Source organism: Zingiber officinale, chromosome 1B (genome assembly GCF_018446385.1).
Source record: "Zingiber officinale cultivar Zhangliang chromosome 1B, Zo_v1.1, whole genome shotgun sequence".
Classification (NCBI taxonomy): Eukaryota; Viridiplantae; Streptophyta; class Magnoliopsida; order Zingiberales; family Zingiberaceae; genus Zingiber; species Zingiber officinale.
This window is the reverse complement of record NC_055986.1, coordinates 29,314,834-29,331,135: the sequence shown is the minus strand read 5'-3', so window position 1 is coordinate 29,331,135 and position 16,302 is coordinate 29,314,834. Positions and strand designations below refer to the sequence as shown.

The 16,302-nt window shown below is 42.1% G+C and overlaps 5 non-coding genes and 1 pseudogene across 5 annotated transcripts; 1 reads left to right on the top strand and 5 right to left on the bottom strand.

The window, feature by feature from the left end:
- The window catches only part of LOC122036279, a 148,743-nt pseudogene that overhangs the window by 39,600 nt on the left and 92,841 nt on the right, over positions 1–16,302 (top strand).
- LOC121993223 lies at positions 866–983 on the bottom strand. The gene has a single exon (XR_006115134.1). It is a non-coding gene; the product is annotated as a U5 spliceosomal RNA (small nuclear RNA).
- Positions 1,501–1,617, bottom strand: LOC121992987. Its single transcript, XR_006115040.1, has one exon. It is a non-coding gene; the product is annotated as a U5 spliceosomal RNA (small nuclear RNA).
- LOC121993127 lies at positions 2,158–2,275 on the bottom strand. The gene has a single exon (XR_006115084.1). It is a non-coding gene; the product is annotated as a U5 spliceosomal RNA (small nuclear RNA).
- On the bottom strand, positions 2,739–2,856 carry LOC121995306. The gene has a single exon (XR_006115857.1). It is a non-coding gene; the product is annotated as a U5 spliceosomal RNA (small nuclear RNA).
- LOC121993179 lies at positions 3,814–3,931 on the bottom strand. Its single transcript, XR_006115104.1, has one exon. It is a non-coding gene; the product is annotated as a U5 spliceosomal RNA (small nuclear RNA).

The window sequence follows — 16,302 nt, the reverse complement described above, 5'->3', positions numbered from 1 at the left end:
AACAAGATCCGGAAGCAAGGTAACGAAAACCGAAAGCTCGGAGCAACTCCTACCGCAGGTGAGTAGTACTTACCCTTGCTTGTATGACTTACAGCCGACGGAGGAAGGGACCTAGGGTTCGAAGGCTTGGGATTCTCGGCCTCTTCTCCTGCCCGTGCGTTCGCCTTGCCGAGGGGAGTTTGGGTTTATGTAGAACCCTTGAAGAAGAACGCTCGCCGGCCGTCGAAATGAAACCTTAAATTCGTCTTCGCCTTTGTCCAAGCAACGCCGCCGCTGTCGCACGCGAGAGAGGTGAGGAGAGAGAATTTCGGGAGGAATTGTTTTGGGTTTTGGAAACTCAAAACCTAATTCCCTTTCTTATACTCGAGTTATAATTAATTACTATCTATGCTTTAAATTTATTTCTCCCCATACTTAGTTAACAAAGCGTGCGCAGCCCAGTTGGTTGGCTGTGTCTGGTTAGGTCAGGTCCAACCCGAGATCATGGGTTCGAGCCTCGCCTTTAACTCTTTTTGTCAAAATTTCTTTTATTTTGTAAAAATACTAAACGACCTCCAAAAATTACGTAAAAATACTCTAAAAATTTCTAAAAATCTCTAGAATATTTTAAAAGCATTTCCAAATATTTTTATGGATATTTGGAACTCGAAATAGGGAAAATTGGGTCGTTACAATCTGTACTTTCCAAATATATCCTAATAGTCGGTTTACTTTCCAAATATATGCAAATAATTAGTGTAAACTTCCATAGGACCAAAAATATCTAATTTATTATAAAATAAAAATATCAGATAAAATTAAATATATGAAACATTATAACGCTTACAACTAAAATAATTAATTTAAAAATTGTTAGGAACAAATTTAACTTGCAATTGGTTAAGGCTCATCAAAAATTAATGTATGCAGTTTTTAGTGAAAAGTACACGGTATTCTTTATAAAAGGGCGAAAGAATATTTTGCTTTATGCTTATCACACAACTGCATGTTTTATTATGATGCAACCCTAAACCAATTTATAATGTCCTCTGTAGGAAGCTCACCCCTCAAACGTTGAACCTTCCCTCTCTTCGCATCCTCCTTCATTTCTTGCGCGCTATGCTCCGAAAACCCTCTTCTCTTCGCTTGGGATATAGTGTAATGGTAAAAGATGAGACAGACTCATGCAACAAGAGTTCAAAATTCTCATAGAGTATATCATACAACCAGGATATTTAAACCACCATAATTTTGACTCATACAATCAAAACTCTCATAGAGTATATTGTACAACCACGATATTTAAACGACACTCATGATGCTTAGTCATCCACCACACTACTTTCTAAATATATCCTAATAGTCTATGTACTATCTATATATATCCAAATAATTAATGAAAAGTGGATCAAAAATTCCTAAATTTTTAGAAAATTAAATGTATGAAAATTAAAGGTCTTAGAACTAAAATAATTAATTTAAAAAATGTTAAGAAGAAATTTAACTTGTAATTTGTTAGGGCTCCTTTGTAAAAAAAAGTCCTTTCAAAAATTAATATATGCTATTTTTAGTGACAAGCACATGGTATTCTTTAGTAAAAGGCGAAAGAATAATTCACTCTGTGCTTATCACATAGCTGCATGTTTTATTATGATGCAACCCTGAACTAATTTATAATGTCCTCTGTAGGAAGCTCACCATGCACAAGCAATATGGGACAAAACAGTAGACATATTAATCACCCCTCGAACGCTAAACCTTCCCTCTCTTTGCATCCTCCTTCATTTCCTATGCGCTAGGCTCCGTAAACCCTGCTCTTCCCTTGGGATACAGTGTAATGGTAAAAGATGAGACAAACTCATGCAACAAGAGATCAAAACTCTCATAGAGTATACTATACAACCACGATATTTAAACCACCATGATGTTGACTCATGCAATCAAAACTCTCACAGAGTATATTGTACAACCATGCTTAGTCATCCACCAAACTACTTTCTAAATATATCCTAAAAGTCAGTGTACTAACTAAATATATCCTAATAATCAATGTAAAGAGGACCAAAATTTTCTAAATTATTAAAAATTATGAGAAAATTAAATGAATCATTATACCTCTTACAACCAAAGTAATTAATTTAAAAATTGTTAGGAACAAATTTAACTTGTAATTTGTTAGGGCTCCTTTGTAAAAAACCCTATTCAAAAATTAATATATGTTATTTTTAGTGACAAGCACACGGTATTCTTTAGTAAAAGGCGAAAGAATAATTCACTTTGTGCCTATCACACAGCTACATGTTTAATTATCATGCAACCTTGATCCAATTTATAATATCTTCTGTAGGAAGCTCACCAAGCAGAAGCAATGTGGGACTAAACATTAGCCAAATTAATCACCCCTCAAACGCCGAAAATTCACTCTCTTCGCATCCTCCTTCCTTACCCCATCACTAGGCTCCGTATAACAAGAGTTTGAAACTCTCACTAAGTATATCATACAGTCACGATATTTGAACCACCCATGATGCTAACTCATGCAATCAATACTCTTTCAAAGTATATCATACAACCACAATATTTGAACCACACTCATGATGTTGAGTCGTCCACCACACGCCATCTATACCCTAATAATCAATCTAAAATAATAATAAAAAATTTGAGATAAAATTAAATATATAATACATTATAGCTCTTACAACAAAAATAATTAATTTAAAAATTATTAGGAAAAATTTTAACTTATAATTTGTTAGGGCTCCTATGTAAAAGGAGCTCTTTCAAAAATTAATGTATGTTGTTTTTAGTGACAAGCACACGGTATTCTTTAGTAAAAGGCGAAAGAATAATTCGCTTTGTTCCTATCACACAACTGCATGTTTTATTATGAAGCAACCATGAACCAATTTATAATGTCCAAGTAGGAAACTCACCAAGCACAAGCAATGTGGAACAAAATGCTAGCCAAATTAATCACCCCTCAAACGTCGAACCTTCCCTCTCTTCACATCCTCCTTCCTTGAGCGAGGCTCCGTAAATCCTCTTCTCTTCCGTTGGGATACCACCACGATATTTGAACCACCCATGATGTTGACTCATGCAATCAATACTCTCACAGAGTATATCATGCAACCATGATATTATGCTTAGTTGTCCACCACACTTCATCTGTACTTTCAAAATATATCCTAATAGTCGGTGTACTTTCCAAATATATGCAAATAATTAGTGTAAACTTCTATAGAACCAAAAATATCTAATTTATTAAAAAATAAAAATATGAGATAAAATTAAATATATGAAACATTATAACTCTTACAACTAAAATAATTAATTTAAAAATTGTTAGGAACAAATTTAACTTGCAATTTGATTAGGCTCATCAAAAATTAATGTATGCTGTTTTTAGTGAAAAGTACACAGTATCTTTAAAAAAAGATGAAAGAATTATTTGCTTTGTGCTTATCACACAATTACATGTTTTATTATGATGCAACCCTGAACCAATATATAATGTCCTCTGTAGGAAGCTCACCATGTATAAGCAATGTGGGACTAAACAATAGCCAAATTAATCACCCCTAAACGTTGAACCTTCCCTCTCTTCGCATCCTCCTTCGTTTCCTACGCGCTACGCTCCGTAAACCCTCTTCTCTTCCCTTGGGATATACTGTAATGGAAAAAGATGAGATAGATTCATGCAACAAGAGTTCAAAACTCTCATAGAGTATATAATACAACCACGATATTTAAACCACCATGATGTTGACTCATGCAATCAAAATCTAATTTTAAAATTGTTAGGAACAAATTCAACTTGTAATTTGTTAGGGCTCCTTTGTAAAAAAAGCTCTTTCAAAGATTAATATATGCTATTTTTGGTGACAAGTACACGGTATTCTTTAGTAAAAGGAGAAAGAATAATTCGCTTTGTGTCTATCACACAACTGCATGCTTTATTATCAATCAACCTTGAACCAATTTATAATGTCTTCTGCAGGAAGCTCACCAAGCACAAGCAATGTGGGACTAAACACTAGCCAAATTAATCACCCCTCAAACGCCGAACATTCACTCTCTTCGCATCCTCCTTCCTTACCCCAGCGCTAGGCTCTAGAAACCCTCTTCTCTTCCCTTGCGATACAATGTAATGATAAAAGATTAGATAGGCTCATATAACAAGAGTTCGAAACTCTCACTATGTTTATCATACAACCACGATATTTGAACCACCCATGATGTTGACTCATGCAATCAAAACTCTTATAAAGTATATCATACAACCATAATATTTGAAGCAAATTTCTTCCCCCCCCCCCCCTCGCGACACCGCACACCTCCCCCCTCCTCCTCTCTCTCTCCCCTTCAAAAGACCGTTCTACCCTCTATTTTCTTTGATTTTTTTAGTCTTATTTTTAAAATTAATTTTATTTATTATTTTTTCATTTATACTTATATATTTTTAAATTTTTATTTAGTTTTAATTTTTTAATCAATTTTATTTATTATTTTTGATTAATATTTATATATATTTTTTAATTTTTATTTAGTTTTATTTTTTTAATTAATTTTGTTTATTATTTTTTCATTAATACTTATATATTTTTTAATTTTATTTAATTTTTATTTAGTTTTATTTTTTAAATTAATTTATTTATTATTTTAATATTTATTTAGTTTTATTTCTATAATCAATTTTGTTTATTTTTTTTATCAAAATTTTTATTTTATATAATTTTTAACATAGGTCAAAATCTCTCCCTTCTTTTAAATTACCTTCCTAATTCGACACTTAAATTACCCCATCCAACTCTTGACACATGTCATAACCTTCTCTCCCTTTAAATCATCCTCCCTCCAACCCTTGACACATAACGTGTGTCAGAATCTCTCTGTTGGAACCCCAAGGTTGTTTTGGTGTGATCAACAAGTTAAGTTAGGTCATGCATTGTTTCTAACCTTGTGTCTAAGTGTGCAGGAGCTTAGGAGCACAGGTAGTCGAGCGGAAGACGTAGCTAGCTAGAAGGACGGCACGCTGTGCGTCCGAGGGACGAGGCACTGCGGAAGAGTGCCCCGGTGGACGAGAAGGAAGCGTGCGGTGGTTCCGAGGGACGAAAGCCAGAGCGGAAGATTGCTCGGGGAGCAAGAGACGCAGCTAGCGAGAAGGTCGGCACGCGGTGCGACCGAGGGACGAAGACTGCGGATGAGTACGCTGGTGGACGAGGGGAAACACGCAGCGATTCCGAGGGACGAGAAGCCAGAGCGGAAGGCTGCTTGAGAAGACCAGAAGTTGGGTTCGGGTGAGCCCTTTTCCGGATTGCAATGATCACCCAAGTAAGCGGATCTAGAGCGGAAGACCTGGACCGAGGCGGGACTGAAACAGAGCAGAGGTCCCGGACGAAAAAGTCAACTGTTGGTGCGGTTAGCACTAACGATTTAACCCAGGTTTTGATGAATGACAAATCAGGTTAAGTTAGTTTGTTGTTGTCTAACACTCTGATCGAGTGTGCAGGAGAAGTCCAGACAGGTCGACGGGCTGACCGGATGTCTGGCACGAAGCCCAGCTAGGTTGACGGGCTGACCGGATAGCTGGCACGAAGTCCAAGCGGGTCGACGGGCTGATTGGACGCTTAGGCACGAAGTCCAGCTAGGTCGACGGGCTAACCGAACGTCTGGCAGGTAAGTGAGGTAAGTCACTGGAGGGGAGTGACTGCGAGGACGCGTTCCCGGGAAGGGAGCATTAGGCGTCGATCCGGCTTATATCCATTTCGGATATCTAAGTCGAGATCGTGACTAGATTCCGGTCTCGGAAAGACGGAATCTAAGTCATACTCTTTTTGCTGATTCATACTCAATTTGCTTATCTATAAAACTGTGCTAACAATCTGTGTTGCAAGGTATATTTGCCTCGGACTAACCTTTTCTTGCAGGAGAAGGACTTTCTGGAGAAGAGGGGCCCGGGCACCCGGAGGGGATCCGGGCGCCCGGAGGTGAATTTTATCCAAGCCGAGTCGTCGCCACGTGGAGTTCGATGATTAGACCTGCCATGTCGCACCAGGGCGCCCAGAAGGGATCCAGACGCCCGGAGCAGCATATAAAAGAAGCCCCAAGGGTGGAGCTTCTATATCAACTCAGAAATCTTAGACTGCTTGCTCTACTGCTCTGCGCTCCAACGACTCTAACGAAGCTCTGACAACGCGATCTTTTCTTTGTAGCTTTCCCTCTGTCGGTATAGCTTTGTTTTACTATTTATTAACATTTCTTGTACTGCCTTTGTACTTATCATTTCGAATTGCTAGTAAATTGCCCAACAAAAGTACTCACGGAGTACGGGCCTTCGAGTAGGAGTCGTCACAGGCTCCGAACGAAGTAAAAAACACCGTGTTCATTTGTCTAAATTTTTTTATTATTCCGCTGCGCTTAACTCTTTTTAACGCTGCTTTTCGAATCGATATTCACCCCCCCCTCTATCGACGTTTCACGGTCCAACAAGTGGTATCAGAGCAGGTACCGCTCTGATTTGGTGCAACCACCAATCAGACAGGGGGTGAAAATATTAACTTTTATTTTGTTTTTTTTGTTTTGTTTTCGAGTTTTATGCTTAGTTCTAATCTGATATTATTATTAATTGCTTTGGAAATTTCTTCTTCGTTGCAATTAAATCTAAATTGGTGCAACACCAATTTAGTTACTTCTCTTATTTTTTTCTTCCCGCAATGCTAATCCAAGACCAAGTCTTGGGATATTTCTTTTCGTTGTTTACTTGTGTGCAGGATGTCTCAACTAGAAGGCTTTAGCACAGTACTGTTGGAGGATCTTGCGGCCGACTTGAAGGGGGGTTGGATAGACGGCGCCCCCAAATCCTTGCTTCCTACGATGTTAGCGCAGCGGAATACAAACGAACACAAATAGAAAGCTAAATACCAAATACAAGAAAGAGCAAGCAAACCGCTAACACGTTCATTTAACGTGGTTCAGAGATTAGGGCTCCTACTCCACGACTTGTCCTTGAGGAGGACGATCCCTATCCGTCGGTGGATTAGCCCCCGGCAAACTCCGGCTATCTCAAGTCGCTCCTTGTGGGTGGAGAAACCTCACCACAAACTCACCAAGACCTCTTGGATTACACAAGCACTTGAAGACTACTAATTAGACCTTAACCAAGTCTAATTTCGTCACCTTGGTCGGTCATACCAAGCTCCTTCTTATAGAGCTTGGAACAAATCAGAACCTGATTTGCCCGTTACCAGTCGACTGGTCCTTGCTGTTGGTGCAACCTTAGGTCAAGGTTGACCTGGTTGACCCGACTCGAGTTGACTTGACTCGAGTTGTATTTTGATGTTTGACTTGGGAAGATTGTTGATGCAACTTTAGGTCAAGGTTGACCTAGTTGAGTTGCATGTTGATGTTTGACACTCGTGAGAGAGTTCTATTCTTGATGTGAGACAAGAATAGATGTTTGGGGGATTGTAGGTGCAACCGTAGGTCAAGGTTGACCTGGTTGACCTGATTCGGGAAAAAGTCCAAGTATAGAGACTTGGCAACGGAAAAGTCCAAGCAGGGAGCCTGGCACTGGAAAAGTCCAAGTATGGAGACTTGGCACTGGAAAAGTCCAAGTATGGAGACTTGGCACGGAAAAGTCCTGGTGAGTGAAGCCAGGCAGTGGGAAAGTCCTAACTGGGATGTTAGGCAGTTGGAAAGTCCTGGTGAGTGAAGCCAGGCAGTGGGAAAGTCCTAACTGGGATGTTAGGCAGTTGGAAAGTCCTGGTGAGTGAAGCCAGGCAGTGGGAAAGTCCTAACTGGGATGTTAGGCAGTTGGAAAGTCCTGGTGAGTGAAACCAGGCAAGGGAAAATCCAGATGGATCAGGGATGATCGGACTTCTGGTGTTGGAAAATCCAGATGGATCAGGGATGATCGGACTTCTGGTGTTGGAAAGTCCAAGTAGGTCAAGGGAGTGATCGGATACTTGGCACGAAGAGGAAAATCCAGATGGATCAGGGATGATCGGACGTCTGGTGTGGAAAAGTCCAAGTAGGTCAAAGGTTGACCGGACACTTGGTGGGGAGTTAGCGGTCAAGGAGTGACCGATGCTAAGCATGATGAACCAATAGGTCAAGGTTGACGGATATTGGTTTGGACTTGGTTGGGCAAAACCAAGCTGGATCGGTCTCGGACCGATCGGTGATCTCGATGTTCTGATCGGTGCGGTGACCGATCAGATTCCACCGATGGCATCTTGTGGATTCTTGATCGGTCCTGCACCGATCGAACGATCGGCGGAGAAAAAGCTCTGATCGGTCGAGGACCGATCGGTGTCTCGAGAAGACGGCGAACCATCGGAAATCCTATGTCTGTCGGGATGCTGAGGGCGGGAGGCGGGATGGCGGGGCAGATCGGGATGACTGATCGGTCCGCGAGACCGATCGAGATTCGATCGCGACACCTGATGATGCGGGACCGATCGGTGTCGACGAACTCTTGCGCCTGGGCGATCGGTGCGGGCCGATCAGAGTTCTAGCCGTTGCGACGCAACGGCTAGTTCTCTGCTGTTTCTTCTTCGCAGGTATAAAGGGGCTGAGGGCTTCTACAGGAAAACAACTCTTCTTCCTCCTTCCTGTTGCTAAGTGCTGCTGTGCTTGAGTTTTGTTGAGCTCGTCCAAAGCTTCGCGTGAGCTTCACCGACTGGAACAGCTGCTGCTGTTAGAGTTTTTGAAGCTGCTGCTTCATCCGGACTCCAGTCGACGAGAAAGCAAGATTGGTAGAGTGCTTGTGTATTCTTATTGTATTTCTTGCTTACTCTTTGTTCTTGTACTCTTTGTTTGCTGTTGCAAACGTTTGTGGCGAGGTTTCTCCACCCACAAGGAGTATATTGTATTAGCCGGTTCTCCGGGGACTCATCCACCAACGGATTGACTGGACTCGTCCACCTTACGGACACGCCGAGGAGTAGGAGCCCTAATCTCCGAACCTCGTTACATCCTCGTGTTAAGGTTTGGTTTTCTTCTTTTACGTTTCTTTGTATTTTCCGCTGCGCTAACGAATTGTAGGAAGAAACTCGAGAGATTTGGGGTCGGCTATTCACACCCCCCTCTCTAGCCGTACGAAGGATCCTAACACTTGCACCAGTCGACTGATGCCAACCCAACGGCTATCTCAACGGCTCTCTGCTACAGTGCATCAGTCGACTTGTCCATACACCAGTCGACTGCTACAGTACGCTACAGTAACTGCTACAGTGCCACTACAGTAAAACTCTAAAACTAGGATTTTACTCCGAGTACAATCTCTCATGCACTCGTACCCTCACGACTCACTTGACTCTTCTTTTGCAGCCTTGACCTCTTGCCTTCAAGCTTACTTCCTTTGGCTCTCGTCCCTCGGATGCATCCAAGCCCACGGCTCGTCCCCAATGTCATCCTTCGCGTATGCCTCGAAGTTGCTTCCCTCGGCTCTTGTCCTCGCTGCCTTGTCCACGGTCCCTCGGATGCTCCATCCTTCACCGGACCCGAAGCCGTCAACCTGAGTCACATGTGTCACCTGCAGTCCTGCACAACTCAAGTACACATATCAAATAACAAGGGTAAACCTAACTTAAACCCTTTGCTCAAACACCAAAACACATGATCCCGCGGACCATTGGGATTGCTCCAACAATCTCCCCCTTTTTGGTGTTTGGCAATACGTTTAAGTTAGGGAAAACAAATAGCAAATAAACATGCTAATACAATGGACTTACGATGCCAAGGCTACACACTTGGACTTACTCCGCCGAATGGACTTACGATGCCAAGGCTACACACTTGGACTTATAATGCCGAATGGACTTACATTGCCAAGGCTACACACTTGGCAACCGCCGAAACAAAATGCAAACATGCATTGGAACCTATCACAAGGTTCCCCCTACACCTACAATCCCCATTGAGCTAGGATTTTATCACAGGGCTTTTTAAGAACCTATCCCAAGGCTCCCCCTACGCAAAGGTACTAAAGGTTTTCCCAACTAAACCTTAATTCTCCCCCTTTGCCTAACATCCAAAAAGTTCTCCAACAATATCCCAATTGTTGAAAACTTATCATCCAAACTGACCCTAAACTCATGTATTAATCCTCCTTGGATCTCATACATCTAAGTGAGTTGACATGGTCAAGATCAGCGCTGAAAAACACTTTCAGGCTGGTATCAGTCGACTGCCCTAAGTGCCAGTCGACTGCCCCCTTCGACAGAACCTTACAGAAACATTCTGTAGTCGAAATTTATTGTTACCAGTCGACTGGTATCGGCACCAGTCGACTGGTATCGACAAAATGAGCTTACAGAACCATTCTGTGCTCAAAAATATTATTACCAGTCGACTGGTATCTGTACCAGTCGACTGGTACCCTATTTCTGAAAAAATCAGCCTTTTCAGGCCACCTTCAGAAATGCACCAGAAATTCTCTAGACCTCCAAAAATTCCTAAATTTTGTAGAGAGGTCTATTGTACCCTTGTATACTTGGGAAAAATACATTACAAAATGTATCTATCACCAATCCCAAGATTGACCCAAAATCCAAAACTAGCTAAATGGTTCAATTGAACCTTGACCTAAAGTCCTAGTTTTGGCTTCCTTTTGATGTATTTGCCCATACCAACCCACAATGCATCCCTAGCATTGGTTTGTATGGCATCTATACATCCAAAACCAATTATCACGCAATATGACCCCAATTGTCATATTTCTTGCATGAAACACAAACCATGTGTGCCAATTCCCTAGGTTTGAGACTCAAGTTCGTCTCCAAACCATTTGGCACACTTCATGGCTCCTCTAGACTCCCAAGTAGTACCCACCTGAGATCCATTGGCCATGGGTCCCAAATTGACTCTTGGAGCTCCCCCTAGAGCTCTTTACCTTAGTCACCTCCCTAGGTGACTCATCTATTGTGGCCAAACCACAATGATGTCCCTTAGAAGATCTCCTTATCTTCTTGACCTTGGACACATCATCCTTGCCATAATCATATGCAACCCTAGCATATTTATTTTTGGCCTTAGATGACTCTCCCTTGCCCTTATCATGTGCCACCTTAGCACATGGTCTCCTTTTGACCTTGGAGACACTAGATCGGTATCCCAGACTCGATCTATCATTTTTGGGTTTTTGACTCCCCAACACCATACTTAATCCCTTAGATCCAATAGTGAATCTCTTAAGGAATTTCTCTAAATCATCAAGCTTTGCCTTCAAAGTTTGATTCTCCCTTTCTAGATTCCTAAACCTAGAGTCAACATGTCCACCTTGGACATTCCTAGACCTACCCTTTCTAGGCATATGTCTCCCCTTCTTGGGATTAATGCCTTGGTTCTCTATTACCTTCTTCTCCTTAGGTAATGAGAATTTAACTTTCCTAGGTTTATCATGCATAGGTCTCCTAGGGTTATGATCGGTATTTACCCTATTCCTATCATGATACTTAAATCCAAAATTTTGCATTGCTACATAATGATAATCATTATTTTTCCTAGCATGCATGGGAACATAAGAATTTTCATTGCATTTCAAATTAAGGTATACCTCCCTTACCCTTGAAGCTCCCCCTTGACTCTTGCTTCTCTTCTTCTCCCATTTCTTCAAATGTGCAAGCTTCTTGATTTCCCCCTTCTTGGGGCATTTGGTGTGGTAGTGTCCCTTCTCCCCACACGAGAAGCACACAATGCGCAATCTCCTCCTTTGAGCTTCTTCATTCCTACAACCCTTGTTAGTGTTTAAATTTACTTGAATGGGTTTAGGATTTACCTTCTTCTTACCCAATGGACATCTACTCTTGTAGTGCCCCTTCTCATTGCACCCGAAGCATATTATATGGTCTTTTGACTTCACTTCGGTGGAGGTGCTTGCTAGGTTGATTTCCAAGACTTCTTCTTCTTCGCTTGTCTTGGATTGTTCTTCAACCTTTGAGGATGTCTCCTCATCCACACTAGTGGATGACATTTCTTCATCCTTCTCCTCTTTCTCCTCGGAAGTTGAGTGCTCTTCACCTTCCGATTGCTCCTCCTCTACTTGAGTTTCTTCATCCGTTTCTTCGGATTTTTCTTCTTCTTGTGTATGCATATGTTCTTCCCATTGAGCCTTCTTTATCTTGCTCCACAAATCGTGAGCATTCTCGTATTTACCTACAAGGCTCATTATGTCATAAGGCAAAATATCAATTAATATACATATTACCTTTTCGTTTGCTTTTGACCGAGAGGTTTGCTCCTCCGTCCAATGTAGTGGTCGGAGCTTCTTCCCTTTCTTGTCCTTCGGGACTTCAAACGGCTCTTTGACCACCATCATGGTGTTCCAATCCGTGTTGAAGAAGACCTCCATCTTCATCATCCAATATGTGATGTCCCATAAGCTTCTACCTTCAAGCTTTGGCGGTTTAATCAAGTCGGTCATCTTTGCTTCCTTGGCGGTTAGTCCAATGGAGAACGGCCTCGCTCTGATACCACTTGTTGGAGGATCTTGCGGCCGACTTGAAGGGGGGTTGGATAGACGGCGCCCCCAAATCCTTACTTCCTACGATGTTAGCGCAGCGGAATACAAACGAACACAAATAGAAAGCTAAATACCAAATACAAGAAAGAGCAAGCAAACCGCTAACACGTTCATTTAACGTGGTTCGGAGATTAGGGCTCCTACTCCACGACTTGTCCTTGAGGTGGACGATCCCTATCCGTCGGTGGATTAGCCCCCGGCAAACTCCGGCTATCTTAAGTCGCTCCTTGTGGGTGGAGAAACCTCACCACAAACTCACCAAGACCTCTTGGATTACACAAGCACTTGAAGACTACTAATTAGACCTTAACCAAGTCTAATTTCGTCACCTTGGCCGGCCATACCAAGCTCCTTCTTATAGAGCTTGGAACAAATCAGAACCTGATTTGCCCGTTACCAGTCGACTGGTCCTTGCACCAGTCGACTGATGCCAGCCCAACGGCTCTCTGCTACAGTGCATCAGTCGACTGGTCCATACACCAGTCGACTGCTACAGTGCGCTACAGTAACTGCTATAGTGCCGCTACAGTAAAACCCTAAAACTAGGATTTTACTCCGAGTACAATCTCTCATGCACTCGTACCCTCACGACTCACTTGACTCTTCTTTTGCAGCCTTTACCTCTTGCCTTCAAGCTTACTTCCTTTGGCTCTCGTCCCTCGGATGCATCCAAGCCCGCGGCTCGTCCCCAATGTCATCCTTCGCGTATGCCTCGAAGTTGCTTCCCTCGGCTCTTGTCCTCGCTGCCTTGTCCACGGTCCCTCGGATGCTCCATCCTTCACCGGACCCGAAGCCGTCAACCTGAGTCACATGTGTCACCTGCAGTCCTGCACAACTCAAGTACACATATCAAATAACAAGAGTAAACCTAACTTAAACCCTTTGCTCAAACACCAAAACACATGATCCCGCGGACCATTGGGATTGCTCCAACAAGTACGTCATCCCCTATTCAACGGGGATGACTTCTCGTACTGGAAGAAAAGAATGGAGGTGTACCTAAAGACAGACTACGATCAATGGTTCAGCGTCATAAAGGCGTACCGAACTCCAGTCGACAACTCCAGAAATCCACTAGACCCGGAACAGTGGACTCCGGACATGAGGAAAAAGGCGTCGACGGAAAACAAAGCAATCAACATGCTACACTGCGGTCTAACACGAGAAGAGCTGAACCGGGTCGGGTCGCATCAGAACGCTAAAGAATTATGGGACAAATTTATCGAGCTGCACGAAGGAACGAGCGACGCAAACGTAACAAAAAGAGACTTACTTTTAAATAAAATATTTAATATAAAAATGCAGGAAGGGGAAACGGCAAGTCAACTGCTCGCGAGGATCAAGGACATCCTCAACGGACTCCATACAAAAACAACCTATCATGGAAAACAGAGATTTAATAAGGTACGCACTAAATGCTTTTCCACGTAATAGTTTGTGGGCATCGATCGTAGATGCCTACAAAATTTCTAAAAACTTATCTAAATTAAAGTTAGACGAGCTTTTTTGTGAGTTAGAACTGCTTGAACAAACTAATGCTGGAGCTGAGAAAGGTGTTGCTTTATTTGCAGGCTCCTCCAAAGAAAAGAAGAGCAAGTCTGAATCGGAAGAAGATTCCGATCAAGATTCCGAAGATGAAGAATATCTGGTGAACTTGGTAAGAAAAATGTTCACTAGGAGAAAAAGGATGTAACGCCCGAAAATTCTCAAAATAATTATTAGAAATATCCTAGTATTTTTCTGGAAATTTAGGCTATTTTTACAGAAATTGTAGAGTAGTGGAAATAGCAAAAACAAATAGGAACGTAAAATAGCCTACGCGGGTATTGAACCCGAGACCTATTGGGTCCTACGACTTATAGTGGACGCTAGTAACCAATTGAACCCAACAGGGCCGTGCTGAAAGAAGAGGGAATCAATTATATTTATATTTAAGTTGGGCGAATTAACCACTTAATATAAATAGGGAAAAATTATTAAGTGAGGAGTTATTTGGATCGTGACTTTCCTCTCCTCAAACCCTCACCCGCTGACCCCTCTTCTCTCCCTCATCCTCTCGGCGCCCAAGCCAAGGAATACCTAGGGTTCCATCCCTAGGGCCATAGGAGTATCTTCCGGCAACATCAAAGGCACGAGGACGCTCACCTCAGCGAGAGGAACACGTAGACGCAAGGAGATCGCCGAAGGGATCTCCTCCACCGGAAATCTAGCGTTTAGATTTGTAAGAAACTTCGAGCAGAAGTTAAGAAACCCCTCACCTACAATATAAGTAGCTTTTCGTATGATCGCATGTTTTTAAATTAGCTATATGTAGTGTTTCGACACATAGGGTGTATTTAACCCTCCTCGCAGATTTAGGGATTTAGTGAGCACCTCTAGATGGGCCAGACACGTTTCCCCCCCCCCCCTTCAGTGGAGGTTTTAGATGTTGTCGGGTGCCTAGATGTGGTCTCCCTAATAGAGGGGAGAGTTGGAGTACACCAAGTGTTCGATAAAATGCTTAGCTCAGTAAAATATTACAGTTGGCATTTTAATAGCTCAGTAAATGCAATAGAAGCGTTTAAATTAGTTTTTCTAGCCTTGTTATAGCTTACATGGGACTACGGTCCAATGGGTGGGCTCCCACAGTCGCCTCTAGGTTCAGATAACCTAGCATTAGGTGCAGTCAACCTAATAAAAGCAAGACAAGATATTCAGCTTATAGTTCAGTATTTTACTTTATTCATTGGCACTGTACTGGATTAGATGTCCTTGGGTTGGGCTCCCATAGTCGTCCCTAGGTTTAGATAACCTAGTAACCCTACTGGATTTGGGATTAGCTACCTCGGGTCTAGTTAGGGATGCGCGCACAGCAAATATAATTGCCGGACCCATCAGTAGTATGATTATCTATTTTCATCTATCTATGATAAATAGTTTTTCAAAAACCTTACGAAATATGTTATGTGAAAACAGTACAGCTTAGCATCAGTTAGCATTAGTTCAATTCAGTTTTATTTTAGTTTAGTTCTTACAGATCCACATGATGGTTTTTAGGCTTAGCTATGATTGACATGTATCGTATGTGTTTATGCCATGTTTTAGAATCCATATTTAGCCATGTTCAGCATGTATTTCAAACAGCATGTTTTAAAACATAAATTTCATCGTATGCATGTTTTGTAAGGTAGATGGTTTCTTACTAAGCTCCCAGGCTTACAGATACTCTTTTCCTTATACTGCAGATAAAGGTAAAGAAAAGATGGACTAGCGGAGGCTGGAGGATAATGCGATGAAGATGTGTGTGGGTGGAACTTGGAATAAAGATCTTAGGGATCTAGCAAGTTTTGTTTAAGCATTAGAACTCTTTAGCAATTTATTTGTTCTGCACTTAAGTATGTTTAAATGCCATGAACTAGTGAACTATGCACTAGGCCAAGCTTAGAATACTAAATATTTGATGTTAGAATGTTTCCCAGCCATTTTAGAACTTGTATATGTGATTTGGGCACGAAACAGTGCTGAAATCAGAACTCAACTACAAAATCAGAAACCTCAATCGATCAGTCGATCGATTGGAGGCCCCCAATCGATCAGCCGATCGATTGGGGAGCTTGATTTCGCAAACAGTAAGCTCTGGAATCGATCACTGGATCGATCGGGGAATTAGCCTCGCGAACAGAGAGCCTTGGAATCGATCCCTGGATCGATTGGCAAGCCTGGATCGATCAGCCGATCGATCCAGAATTTACCCCGTGCACAATAGCGAGCTGAATCGATGAATGGATCGATCAACAAGTCTGGATCGATCAACC